Genomic DNA, 14,203 nt, shown 5'->3' with positions numbered 1-14,203 from the left:
TCTGTGCATGACTAAGCTGTACTTTCTTGATTAGAGGCACCAGAATTACACCTGTACTGCAATAGCTGGCCAGCTGTCCCCTTGCTATAGTATCCTCACAGTCTTCAAAACATGATGTGACACAGTGCATGACAATATCCCTGTCCCTGTAAGCTGCTAGATAGAGAGTTGTGTAAAGCTGCTGTACACAGTCAGGTACCCTGTGCCATACAGGATGATACAAAATACAGTACTTTCAGGGGAGCCCATGCACTGCCTGCTTTTGCATATTACCTGCTTGCACTAGTCAGCAATGTCTACTGTCCAAAAACCACGTTGGCTCAAACCGATGATAATCATCTCAGAGTGAGAAAGAGGCCAAGAAAACCAGCCCACGATACCCCTAGTGAAATGACTCCAGATTTAAACCGAAATAACCAAGATGAAAATCCCAGTCCACTCATCCTGCTGAGGACAAGCAAGTGGTATTTGTTAGTGAGAATGCTTCCAGGTTTTGGTTTTTTTCCTCCATGTGCAAGTCAAAAGATTTCTGGAACTATCCCATATTCCTTTGACAAAACAGTTGTGCTATTCCTCCAGGTTAAAGATGATTAAGTTTAAAAAGTTGCATGAGTTCTTTTTTCTTAAATTTTGGCAATTACCACGTATATCTATAAAGAGGATAAAATCCCATTTGTTCTACCAGCATGCTTTAAAAACACAAAGTCAAAAGGACTATAGCATAATCAAACCATCCAAGGTAAGTGTCCTTCATTTACAAAGCAGTGAAGAAATTCCAGATTTAAATGGGCAAAGAATGAATCAATCAACAAATCATTCACAAGAATCTCGACATTTGCATCCTTAGGATAAATGGTTGTTTGACATAAGTGAAACTGGAGACACATTTGATGTATGAAGAAATACAGCCCAGCTTTTTTTGAAGTATTTTTTTCAGTATATAATGCCTTTTTTTCCCCTGTTAAGTGTTGTGGGTTTTGTCAGATTGTGAAATGGAAAACATGCCTGAAGTTCTCGCACGCAGACAGCAGACGCGGTTGTGATTATCACTTAATGAAAAGAGAAATCATATGGACCACGGTTCAAAATAGCAACTGTTATGTTTTAAACAATTTGCACAAAACAGCAGACCAGACTTCGCAGACCTACTCAAGAGAAGTTTGGGTCAGTGCCTCAGCTATAAACTTGTCCATTTCTAAGGAACTATCATGCCATCAAAATATGGTGGATTGAGTTGCAGCATAATAGTTCTTCAGTCTAAGGAAGGAAAGAGCTTTTTATTAGTTAACTGATGACATTTTAACTATATTTTGAGTCTGGCAATAGTCTGTTTCTAACTTCTAATAACTAGGCGCCACTGCTTACTTTCTCACGTTTCGCCCAACTGGCTGGAGAACTGCTGTTTTTTTGAAAAATAACCTTTGTTGATATTCCAGCTTGTACTGCATCAATGCAGGTAGCTCTCACATTCACCCCCTGGGACTTTCGTGGACAACCACTTGTGAGAACATCTGCATGAGGATCTCGCCTTGCAAAGAGCCAGCGGCAGGGCGAGGACAACCAGAGATAGACCACCTCACCAAGCCAGGCTCCAAAAGCCATACAAACCATGCTGTTCCCCACCTAAAAATGCTGGGTATAAGAGTACACAGCACCGTGACTCTTGCTAATGAAAAAAATCTTAGAAAACACACAAAAGAAACACCCAAGGTAGCATACGCAGCGTGACTCACAACTTCAGATATAAAAACACTCAGTCAAAGTGCCAGCACCTAACAGTTTTCCACCTATAGTATTCTCATAAAACGGCTTATTTCTGTTGGTGGTAGCCATAGTATGAAACCATTTGGCCTAAAACCATGAAAAATCCTAAATGGTAAAATTGTGAGACTGAAGCACCACCTTTCAGGATGAGGGCTCCTGCATGTGTGTGCACATGTGTAATTTTCTTCTTCTTATATCTTTTTGCTCAGTGTTGGTATTACACAAGTAATAAAAGAATGTAATAATACTTCTGCGTTGAAAATTGGTGGTTATAAAAAATCCAAGCAGTTTGTTTTCCTTTACATTAAGCAATATGCCACTTATACTCCGGCTTCTGTTTTTCTTTACTTTTCTTCTGTAGGAAGACTGTTTTCTTAAGCATAATTATGGGCCAATTTATTTTTGTGTACCCCATCTCCACCCTCTGTTCAAACACTGCCCTAAAACCCACTTCTTTCACGTAACCTCCCCCGCTAACCTCTTCAGCAACAGTATCTGAGTTTCTTGGTTTCTCCTTGTGTTGGATGCTCTGCCAAATCAAATTAGGGCTGGATCCTATTATCCTTTCACATGCAATTTTACTACAGAAGTCACCAGGACTGACAACTCACATCAGTAAATGCTGCTGTGCTGTGCTACCAGGCTGCAATCTGGATGGAAATAACTGTATTTTCTACCTGGTTTCTGACCTGTCAAAGAATGTTCCTATCTGCTTAAAATATAGGAAAATATCACGGGACATTCTCTGCTCACAACCACGTGCATTAGTAATATATGACCAGGCGACAAACCACAAAGGAGGTGGGGAAGCAAAGACAATACAGTTTATCATTTGAACCCGCTGCTGATCAAATTAATGGGGATTTGTCTTTGACTTATGTGGGAGACGGATTAGGCCATGATGATGGAAACATAACACATTTTTCCATGCCAAAATGCAATGAGAAACTTTAAAAGATCTATAAAGGAACTTCCATCAATCTGTCCTGGAGACCATATGTAGATGGGACAGATGCTAGCCAGGCTGCAGACACCTTGGAAAGAGCTCAGATACTACCGATGGGTAGAACATATGGACTGTACAAGAACAGAGCAGAAAAGAAATACGATGAGCTCCTCCCTTTATTAGTGTTACTATTTATACCGGACTTGAAGAATGCTGTGCGCTCTGCTAAGAGCCAGAAGACTTGAGGTTCCTGCAGATAAGATCAAGAGCATCCCGTACGGCATTGAGACCAGCCGGGTCCTGGTCCCCCAGGGAAGCGGTCCTGCGGGGAAGAATGACCGGCCCTGGAGATGAGGAAGACCTGGACAGAGGAACACGCGAGGCAGGTCAGATGTGGTGTGAGCAGAGGGTGGTACAGTGCCACAGGCAAGCGGTGCTGCTACCCTACCTTAGCTTAGGCTGATGGCATCAGGAGAAGGGGTGCCACTGGGTGCCCACTAGTAGCCAGGGCAGCAACACAAGGGGGTAACAGCACTTTCCCAAACTCGGGGCCACGCTCTCAGCTTCTATAAATGTCGATCTGCTGCACTGCGTTTTGTTCAGTTAATAGTCCTCGAGGGAACCAGCCACATTTTGCTCACAAAAAAAAAAAATTAAATCCGCTGCCATGTCCTAATTACATGTGTCTCTCTCGATATTTTGATAAGACTGCACATGAGTAAGCTCCCAGAGAGGACACTCAGACATTTCCAAAGTGCCATATACCTCATTTGATAGGAGCAACTGAATGAGTCTCCTGGGGAGGCTGGGACCGCGCGTTATTTCAACACTCAGCCCCCGTCAGGCAACAGCAGCAAATGCTTGAGCCTTTAAAACGGAGAAAATTCCCCCTCCCTGTGCATGTTTCGGCCTCTTCCAAGCCATGTTTACCTTGTGGAGCCCGTCCATTAACTCAGACACCAGCTGCAAGTGCTTCTACTGCAGTACAGAGTCTTTTTTGTCTGGAAGCAACATGTGGTATCAATTTATCATCCTCAACAACGCAACAAGGAATCCACTCACTTTAAAAATAAAAAGAGAGTTGTGTAACTTAACTCTTAAAAGCCCCTGCTTTTTTTTAAAAAAAAAAAAAAAAAGCCTAAAGATTAGCAAGATGAGGCGCAGCTGGTGGCTGCCGAGTCCAAGTTACACACTGGTCTGTTTTTATTTCAGTGTTTTGTAATGAGTGGCTAATTCGTTATTTCAGATACAGGCTCCTGAACTGTAAAGTTACGGCTACAAATCAAAAGCAGTTGTTTATTTTAACAAGTGGGATACTAGGACATGATGGGAGAAAAACAAATGCTATCTGCAGACCCATAAATGCTGCTAATGCTCACTTGGGAGAATTACACTTTATTTTATACTGTATTAACATATTTAATGTTCTAACTTCACTGTATGAAGTTGTCTGGCAGCTACACAGTAGAGAAAGGCATCAGATCTAATACCACTGAAAAGAAGCCATGAAAATAACTCCAGCTTATCAGTCTCCAGCTGACCAGAGGGAGCCCCACTTCTCTATGGCTCTGCTTGCTTACTTGAACATCAGTTTCCAGCCTATGTCACCTTGCTCAAGATGTTGTAGCATGAATCTCCTTTGGGATAAACACCCCTATAGAGGGCCTCCGCCAAAAATTACTTGTTTAAGAAAAGCAAAATGAAACAAACTACTTCCTTTGCATTCAGTTGTTGCTGCAACAGGAGGCTGTGAATAATGCAACACCTTTTGCCCACTCATCCAGACCGGTGCCCGTGCCTTCTCATGAAGTAATTCCAAATTTGCTTCAGCTACTTGTTTTACATTTTGTTTGCTTTCAAGTCCCCAATGAGATTCAATTGCAAGAAAACAAAAAAACAGATACAGTGATTCCGAAATTATGAATAATTAGAGTTGCCAATTGTGTGGACGTATGTAGGAATTTCTGGTGAAAGGGATCTCTGAGTCTAGGCAAGGACATCTTTAGGAAGTACCAATCTGTTGGTTCCATACAGTCGTTTTCTGCATAGCTCTGTAAGGCTGCAGTGCTGCTCTTCCCAAGGAACTCTGAAATCCCCAACCCAAAGAAGTCTCAGAATTTCTTCCTCTTTCCCATGAGTTTTTGTAAAACAGAAAAATATATCTAATTTAATAAAGTAGTGAAGGTGGTCTGGAGATGCAGAAAAAGTAACATATAAAACATAAGGAAAGTCCTCCTCCCACAATATCTATCCAGCCATGTTGTACCAATGTACATCTTTTCCCATATAAAACTGAATATTATGTATTGCAGATTGTTCTATTTTCCCTAAATTATGGAAGTTGCGGGGAGAAAAAAAGCATTAAGCAAATTACACACACAAAAAGAAATCTTTCCTGACACCCTAATGTTTTCAATGCTCAATGTTTGGTGTCATCTGCAAATTCCTAAGGCAGCTCCTGCAAATCCCACCAGATGTTCAGCAGAAGCAGGAGGCGAGAGTGCACCAGGGTCCCGCAGGGTACACCCCTTCGCACCCAGCTACCAAAGGCCACCGTCCTCACAGCCCTGGAGAGGATCGGTGGGATGACACAGGCTCAGCCCTACCCAAGCATGCCCTCCTGCAGGAAAAGGGGAAAAAAAACAAACCCCACAGATTTAGGGGGAAACGTCAGCTCAGCATCTGAAGGGTGGCTTTGTGGCTTCCCCTCCTCATCCTCTCTTCAAAGGAGTATTTCTGACCCTTGGTGGTAGGGGAATGGCTAGAAAAGGCCCCCGCTGTAATTAGCTCTCTGCCTGCATCTCTGCCTGTTGTCCCCCACCCCTAGGAAGAGCAGAAAGCCTTGAGGGACATTAAAGCTCCTTGGGAGAACGTTAAGTCTGGCAAAGATTTATCCTCCGAAATGTGCTGGCTCAGATCGGACAGCAGTACGCCAATCTGCCTCCATCCCGCGTGCTGGGCGCCGCGCTGTGCCAAATTACGACAGGAGAAGGTGATTAGCACAGGGAAAACAAACCCTCCCTAACGACGCGCGCCTCACTCCCCGCCGCCCCAGCTGCTCCTTGCCACAAGGGCAGGCGGCGAGCGACGTGCCCGCCGAGGAGGTTTATGCCCTCCCTTTTGAAAAGAAAACCATTTCAATGCATGGACCTATGGGAACCAAATCACGACTTAATCAAAAGTTTTTCGTAAAAAAATAAATAAATAAAAATTTAATTCTGTCTAAAACAACTGCTGCCTCACTCTTTGCAAACAGTGATATTGCAAATCGCTACGCTGACGTAAATAAAACTTAGCTGAAAATATACACTGCCTGGAAATTGTCTCAGAGCATCACGCTTCCAGTTAGCAGAAAAATCTCCAGTTATTTTACAGTCAGACGTCCCCTGACCACAGGAGGACTTTAATAAATAACATTTGTTTTGCTGTGAGTAGAGCATGCTGGTTGTCATTTATTTTTTTCCACTGGGTGTTGGGAGACGGGAAGCAGAGAGCGAGGAAAATGCTGATAACTTTAACTAATGCAGCTGCGGCATAAGAACAAGGTTGGGCTCTCCAGCTACTCCTCTGGCCATCAGGAGCCACGTACCCCAGCACCCTTTGCTATACGAAGCGCCCTGAAAAATAAAGCGATGCTTTATTTATCGCTCTGCATGCGATGCTGACACTTTTCCATGTTAAAATGGGATTTGGGAACCAGGAGGCAGGCACCATCATGGGGAGGTTGCTAAAGGCACCTTGTCAAGAGCCGCCTTTTTCACTCCCTTCCACACGCTTCATATCACGGCTGCCCAAAATTCAAGAACACAATTAATTTCAGTCAAAGGATTTAACTTAATTAAGAGTAGGAATTTACTTTAAAGCATTGCTCTTGCAAGGTGCTAAACTCATGAAAACCCCAAGGCACATCAGCGCAGACTTGACTGGGACATGAACAGAGTCAGCGAGAGAATGGAAGGTGTTTCCCCTTACTGAGCTTAAACCCAAGGAGTTGCATACAAAAAAGTTGCAATGGACAGCATGGCTTTGCAGACGCAGATCAAAACAGTTCTAATTTCTGTTCAGGAGGGGTGTCACCATAAAAAAATATTGTTTCTTAATGGCAATCCCCAGCATTTAAAGCATTTTCATTGTAGGAACTTTGGAAATGACACCACGCTGAATTTGTGGAGCCCCTTCAGCACAGCATCACTGCATTTCGCCTCCTCTGTGCCACGGAGCCCCAAGAGAAGTGCAGACACACACAAGTAATCAACCCAAATATTATACATACAGTAACTCTCATAAAAATAGCTACCACTTTCAGCACAGCCCCAATCTGCCAGCTGCTGAAGCTACTGGAAGAGTCCTCACAAACCTCAGTGGTCACCCAGTTAGACCTCAATGAAAACAATGCAATTTTACTGCAAGGCAGACTTTCACCCTGAAGGCTTTGGGTTTGTTTTGCTAGAAAGAAGAACTAGAAGAAAAAAAATAAAAATTTCCCTCTGTTTTTCGTCTCTTAGATGCAAAGATCCCAGCACAACCCTCACGCAGTGTTGTGGAAACCAGAGCGCTCAATTCTATTTTCGCTCATTCTCAGCATATGGCCGTTACTATACATCAACTATTTAGAAACACGTATGGGCGTTCTTTCATGCCTTTATAAATAAATGCGAGTGATGCTACTGCTTATAATAATTCACTAAAAATAGTAGCTTCCCATGGAAGATCACAAAAGCCTCTCATTGCTGAATCACCTATTATAAATCTTTATTTTTTTAAATTTTTTTGTGGTCACGTGTTGATTTTTTTTTTTAAACACTTGCTAAGCCTATGAAATGCAACTAAACCAGCAGTAACTTCCACCGCACAGTGGCAGGGAAAGAGTAAAATCCGTGTGCTCGAAGAAAGCCTTACTGAAGTGCAAGGCTGCCTTGCACGTGGCTCTGTAAAGCGCTAGCTCTGAAATGATAGATGGTTAAATACCCCGGCTAGATTAATTGGAAGTGTTGAGCTGTGCACATTAAATTGCAAATCTGGTGACAGTTACGGCTGACATGTGACTGATGAGAGGAATAGATCTGATACGCTGTCGCCTGACCGAGTTTGATCAGGCCTGAGCAAGCCCTTCAAAAGCCAGCACAGGCACCTGAGACCTTCTCGCGAGAAAGCCTTCAAGCAACCTCCAAAACAGCCCCTGGCACTTCTGCTATGTAGACTAATCTGAAACAGGACCCCTCTCCTGAGCTATTTTAAGCACATAATTAGTTTAGTATTGAAACAGAAGATACTATCTGATTTTTTTTTTTTTAAAGTGCATTTTAAAATATGATGTGCTTCAGTCAGCAGCTGACGTAGCAAAGGGAACAGTCCTGCTCCACAGACCCAAGCACCGGAGGAAGCCAGGGATGCACCTAAGCATGACTCTCAGCGCGTCTGACCCACTGGCTTTTAGGGGCAAAAACCCCTTGTGAGCCTCATGGGAAGGGCAGCCGCTGTAGGAACAGACAACCAGGATTCCAGGTATTCACCAAGTTACTGCAGGGCCAGTGTGGACGGGGTGTGAATTAGGAGATGAGGGAGGAGTGAACAGAACAACTTGAAAAACAGGTATCTCCTCCTTCAGGACTTGGGACTGCATAGCTATGGCACTACCAATAAATACCTGCACACTCTTCAAAACATAATGGCAGCTGTAAAATATTAATGCCTTTTGAAAGTAGAAAGTGATCAGTTTTCCTTTTGATGTATTCTGATGTGCATTCTGCTTTCATCCTGAGAATAACACAGGGGTCCTCCCTGGCCTCGCCGATTCTTACGGTTTCCCACATTTTCCCATGCATTGGGGAACATATTTTGAACATTGCATTTAGGAACACATTTGAAAAATCGTACAGACTTGCTTCTGTATACACAAACCAAGCTGATGCCGTGCCAGATGACATGGGTGGACAAAAACATCCATCTCCTCACCGTTTTTACACGAACAGTAGTGAGGTGGGTTTACTTCATAAGTCTTCCCTCAGCCCATTCTTTAATCTGACTTCCACGGGCGCACTGCATTGGGACACCCAGCCCCAAAACCAGCCCTGCCCACAAACTCACCGCCAAGGCACGTGGCTTTAGTCTCCCTGCTGTGATGCCCTGGCTGTAATCTCCAAGTTGACAGCATTAGATTTTTATTTTTTTTCCCCTATGGAGAAAAGCTTTTTTACAGCTTTAAAATTTAACTCTCCTTACCCAGCCTGGGCAGCTCCAGGTCAGACCCTGACATCCAAGCTAGCGACACTGTCCCCCCTTGGCCGTCACAGGGAGAAACAGGCGTCTCCGGCAAATGAGCCCACCAGCCCATCTTCCCGTGTTCCTCTGGAAGTGCCTAACCCTCTCCGCTGATGGAGGTGGATCTCACCTTTTGCACAAGGAGCCTTTGGGATTGGGCTGCTTTGAGACGTTGCTCCTGGCACCTCCCAGGGCATGGCAGCCTCAGAGTGCTCGCCCTCACTCAGACCAAACTCTCCCTCTACCCCTCTGGATGCATCCCAGCCTCACCTAACCCCACTTGCGAACTGTTTCAGTTTTTGTCGAACCTCACCTCACTCGGATGACTTGCATGTTACTGGTTTTACTGGATTTTTAATTTATTTTCTGTTCGCTGCAGGGGTAAAATATACCTGAGGAGCTGTCAAAAGGGAAGATGACACCTATTACACTGCCAATGAATCAGCCCTTTGCTACGGCAAGCAGGACATTCCTGTTTCACGTGTGACTGGCAGCATCATCATCCCAGAAACCTCACAACCCAGGTAAATGCACAGGTATGAAAGTAATCTTTTTTTTTTTAAGCTATTTACCTAATCCGAGAAACTAAGATCACTGTCATTGATACAATCCCAATCGCAAGTGCTACATGTTGAGCCTAAAGCCAGGCTGTGTCAAAATGCTTTTGCACTTCCCAATGCTTTGTTAGTACCCCACCCCAACACTGGAGCCCAAATAGCAGAACGATGAGTGGAAGAACCCTTTCATGTTCCTGGTTTGAACCTGCACACATGAGTAATCCCTCCTGAAGCCAACACTCAGGCCATGGTGGGGCCCTTGTATCGCTCAGTACATAGACTGAGACTTTTTTCAGAGGCAGATGCAGAGCCACAGGGCAATGGGTTTCAGGACCTTGACTGTGCCAACAGCCAAGGTCGTCACCAGGTACCAGGACAAGAATTACCCACTCTGTAGGTTGCAGTCTGGTTGAGCTCCCATTGTGGGAAGGACTGCACAAGTAGAAGACACTTGCATCTGGAAGCTTACAGCCCCGACAGGCAGACAAAGTAGCATTAATTCAATAAAGATGCTATAGAACATAAAATCAAGAGGCTTGCTTTGGTTTCATTTGCTAGCACAAACCAGTCTTGCCTTACCTGCCCGTCAGGACAAGCACCGAGGCAACCTCTCAGTTCCCTGAGATGGTGTCACTTCACAGACACCATCCCCTACTCTGGAAAATTTTAAGTACTGATTGCTGAATGAAGATCTATGCATCTTGGGGTTGCAGTAGCTGTATGTACTCTGAGATGGTCCCACAACCCCTCCAGATAGGTTCTCTCCTACACCGCTGCACAGGCAGATGAATTCCTGCTTCTCAGAGAAACTGGTCCCAGACCTCAGGTGGGTTGGGTGGACACATGTCACATCCTGCTTTTAGGGGGAAAACGCTGAGTTATGTTAGTGGAACTACACTGCTTTCAGTAAGTCCTTATTCAACACCTACATGTTCAAGACCCAGGGCAAATTTTAAAGGACGATGCTAAGAATGATGGTGCCTTTGTATATCATCCTTTTTTTATTACACTGTTCACAGTATTCATAGCTCAAGAATGCAAGGCCTCCTAAGTATGCCAGGTATCATTTTCATAACAAAGGTACACAAGAAACAAGCACCTTCAAGTTGCAGCTGAACAAATGAGGGCAGAAAGAGCAAGCATTGGCAAATGCTTATGGGGATATTTTCCCTCCTTCTGGGAAAGGGAAGGGATCTACTACCAAGCACCCTGAGCGACATGTTTGCGCATACATTATGACAGGTCTGCTAATATTTTTGTAATATGAGCTAATATGCAAAATATAAAATGGGCTAACACAAACTAGCTTTATGCTTTTAAAGTTTAGAGGAGACGGGATATCTAGAAAAACAGAAATGAACAAGCCTACATTTTTGTTAAGATTATCAAAGTGGGAAATGACAAAATTAAGGAGACGGAAGAGTCCACAGTTGTCTCTAGCCAAACTTTTTTCAGAGCTGGTGGAAACTCGTTCTGTCTGTAGGATCTGACCGCATGCCCTGTTGCAAAGTGAGATTCTCGCCTGCAAAGACTTTTGCATGTATCTAAATGCATACCCCGTGAGCTGGTTTGTGGACTTGAACAGGAATGCCCTCAATGTGTAGCGTTAGATATGTACCAGTCTTTGCCAGACTTTGCCTTGTTAACAAGGATAAACAAGAGGAGACACACAGAAATTTCCAATTTTGTTCACAGGCAAGTTTCAAAGCTTGCAAAAGTTAATGAAAACCTTCTAGTAGTTTTGCATCAGGCTCTTTTTGAGGTGAAAACGCACCATATTAATTATTTTCAGCAGAAATGGGTTCTTGGTGCCATCCAATCACAGCTATAACCCCAGCGGCCCTTCCGAAGCAGAGTGACATCTGAGTCACTAATGTTAAAACAGGGATGAGAAAAGGAAAATGAAAAAGAAACTAGGCTACTTCCCCTGAGGAGCTAAATACAGTATTTAATGGCATCTTTTTATAAGGTTAACAAATCAAATGCTTCAGCTATGAATTGTTGCCATCATCATAACTACAACAGGATGACCCTAGACAACCTATCTCCGCCTAGGTTTTTTCCTCCTGTGACACATAAATAGGGAGGAAGAGGCTGGGAGGCAGCCCAGCCTTTCACCATACTCTGGGCCTTCGGGGAGACGGGTAGCGATAGCCACATGAGGATTCGGCAGGACAAACAGCAATGCTGTCAACAGAGGGGGAAGACAGCAGGAGAGAGCAAATGGGTACTTGTCTTTTCCTACAACTGCAGCAGCTGCCATCTTCGTCAGCTGTTGCCTCCGTGGCACTCTGCCTGCATGGGCAGGAGCAGGCAGCACTTGGGTTCCTGTTGTTTAACTCACACTGAAGAGTTTTGCCCTTAAATGAGTGTGTCAAAAGCAATTAAAGTCAGGACAGCAAGAAACCTTAAAGCTCTATGCATAGAGGACCATCTTTTTTCCAATGCTGCGGAAGTGTTGGGCACTTTGGACTCCGTGTCACTCCTAAGTTGCATTTTAATAGGTTGCATTTCAGTGAACTAGCTTAATATAGGCATATGCCAGAAAATATCCGTCCAGCACAACAGTAAGAATTGAAGCTGATTTTCCAGGAAGCCAGCTGCAGCTACCTGACAGACTTCCTGTATTAGGAGACCCTAAATGTATTTATAAGGCATTATGGCACAACAAGGTGAAATTTTGGTCATTTTTACCTCCCTCCTGCTGCTCCAGTGCCACGCTTGTGAGCAACAGCCCTGGCTCAAGGCTTGTACCGGGCGAGCGGCTCTGCAGCTCCAGGCCCCAATGCATGGTTCCCACTGCAAGAGCCAACAACGTAATCACAAATGCAATGGCAGTGCGGGGTGGTTCGAAATGCTGCCTCCTGATTTGATGGCAGTGCCAAACATGGGAGTGCACAAGATACCGGCACGCAGGGAACTGGGCCACCTGGGCAGATAATTCCTGGAAAGATCATGTGCACTTGGACTAACCTTCCTCCTTGGGGCCAAGGCCAGGGACTGCACATTGGACACCACTGGCACTGCATTTGTATGTTCTTTTTAGGAAGCCACTTTCTCTGAGCTCGAGAGTCTGGCCTAACTCAGCCCTGCTTGCCAAACAAGCAAAATTTCTATTTAATTAATCCGACGCATGTCTTCAGCAGCCTCTCCGTTCAGTTGGCTTAAAGCACCCCATCCATGCCTTATCTGGCTGTGTTATTATTATTACTTTAAGCATAATCCAAGCATGATGCTGAATACCAAGTAATTGCCGTTCGTGCAAGAAGTCTGGCTGACCTCTGCAGAACTCTTTATGAGAGAAAAAATTTGCAGGATTAGGACGGAAGCCTGGAGACAGGGTCATCTCTTCCCTCTGCCCACCCCCTCTCCCTTGGCTCTAACATCCAGTACATGCTGTCCTCTTTGCTACTTCAACACAGTCCTTAAGGCTTTAGACCTGAATGAAGAAAAGCAGAATGAGCAAGCTCTGTAATTCAGGGGTATTTAAAGGACAAAAAAAAGGGCAACTGTTAGGCAGAATCTGCCAGGAGGAGGAGAAGGAATTGGTCCGTGCGCCAAGAGGCAAGAGTCCATAGTCTTTGAATTTCAAAGGCTTTCAAGGAAAGACGACCTCAAGATACTTTCACAAGCTTCTTTGAACAAGTCACAGTTCGGTTTTTTCCTCCTCTCCTTTTTTCCACTTAGATAACTTTGTTTTTTTCACTTGGTGAAAGGCAAAGTAACTTTAAATAACTTTACTCCATCATTTATGGGCACTTACATGTCAATTAGCTATGGATTGCTGCTATACATTGGGATGGTGTACATGCTTGGAAGAGAGTCCCTGGGAATTATAATGCCGTAAAACACCTCGGTGCTTCAACCCTACCCCATCGCTCTGGTACGCCAGCCAGCGAACACAGAGTGCTTTCTTCTGCCGTGCCCCTTCTCCGTCCCCCTCTCCCTCCCCAGAACTGGGACGTTGCTGGACCTGGGTACAATGCTGTTTGCCACCATGCATCTTTAACATAAAAAATGAAGTCCTGTACAAAACCAGGATCATACCTCAGGCTGCCTGTGATCCAGCACCCTTACGCTGCCCAAACCCACTGTGGCAGCTTCTCACAGAAGCCACCCCTGTAGCCCCCCCCCCCCTACTGAAAACCTTGCCACGCAAACCCAATACAAACACAAAGACAGAGCTTGCAAGTGTAAATAACTAGCAAAACGAAGGCAAAACCTGTAAGCAATCCCTTTTAAATGCAGACAGGGCAGGGAGCGGCTGCCAAGCCGCGCTGGAGCTAGCCGGGGCCTTACGAACGTTTGACTTGTTTCGCTCCCAGGTTTCCACCCCGAGCCCCGGGTGGGTGGAAGTCATGGAGGGACACAGGCGGGGGCACCTGGAGCTCCCCTCCCTCCGGGCAAGGGGCCAACCGGCAGAGCCAGAGGAGGACACAAGGTTGGGTGGCTCCAGGCAGGCAAACACCCCGGCCAAGGCCGGGGGAGTAAGGCCAGCCCTGTCTGCTCTGTCCCAGGCATGGGCCGAGGGAGGTCAGCGTGTTGCCGGGGGTGTCGGAGAGGTCTCTGGAAACCCAGGGCTCTGCCTTGCAGGGGAGCAGTGCCAGCGGGAAGGAGGCAATAGCGTCAGAGCCTGACTCCTGCGAGTATTAATAGTCGTCACATGCTCGTCAGG

The 14,203-nt window shown here is 45.1% G+C and overlaps 1 protein-coding gene across 2 annotated transcripts in view; it reads right to left on the bottom strand.

The window, feature by feature from the left end:
- The window catches only part of FOXO3 (forkhead box O3), a 96,207-nt gene that overhangs the window by 18,709 nt on the left and 63,295 nt on the right, over positions 1-14,203 (bottom strand). The window lies entirely within an intron of this gene.

Source organism: Haliaeetus albicilla, chromosome 17, assembly GCF_947461875.1.
Source record: "Haliaeetus albicilla chromosome 17, bHalAlb1.1, whole genome shotgun sequence".
Lineage (NCBI taxonomy): Eukaryota > Metazoa > Chordata > Aves > Accipitriformes > Accipitridae > Haliaeetus > Haliaeetus albicilla.
This window is presented reverse-complemented; position numbering and strand designations above follow the sequence as displayed.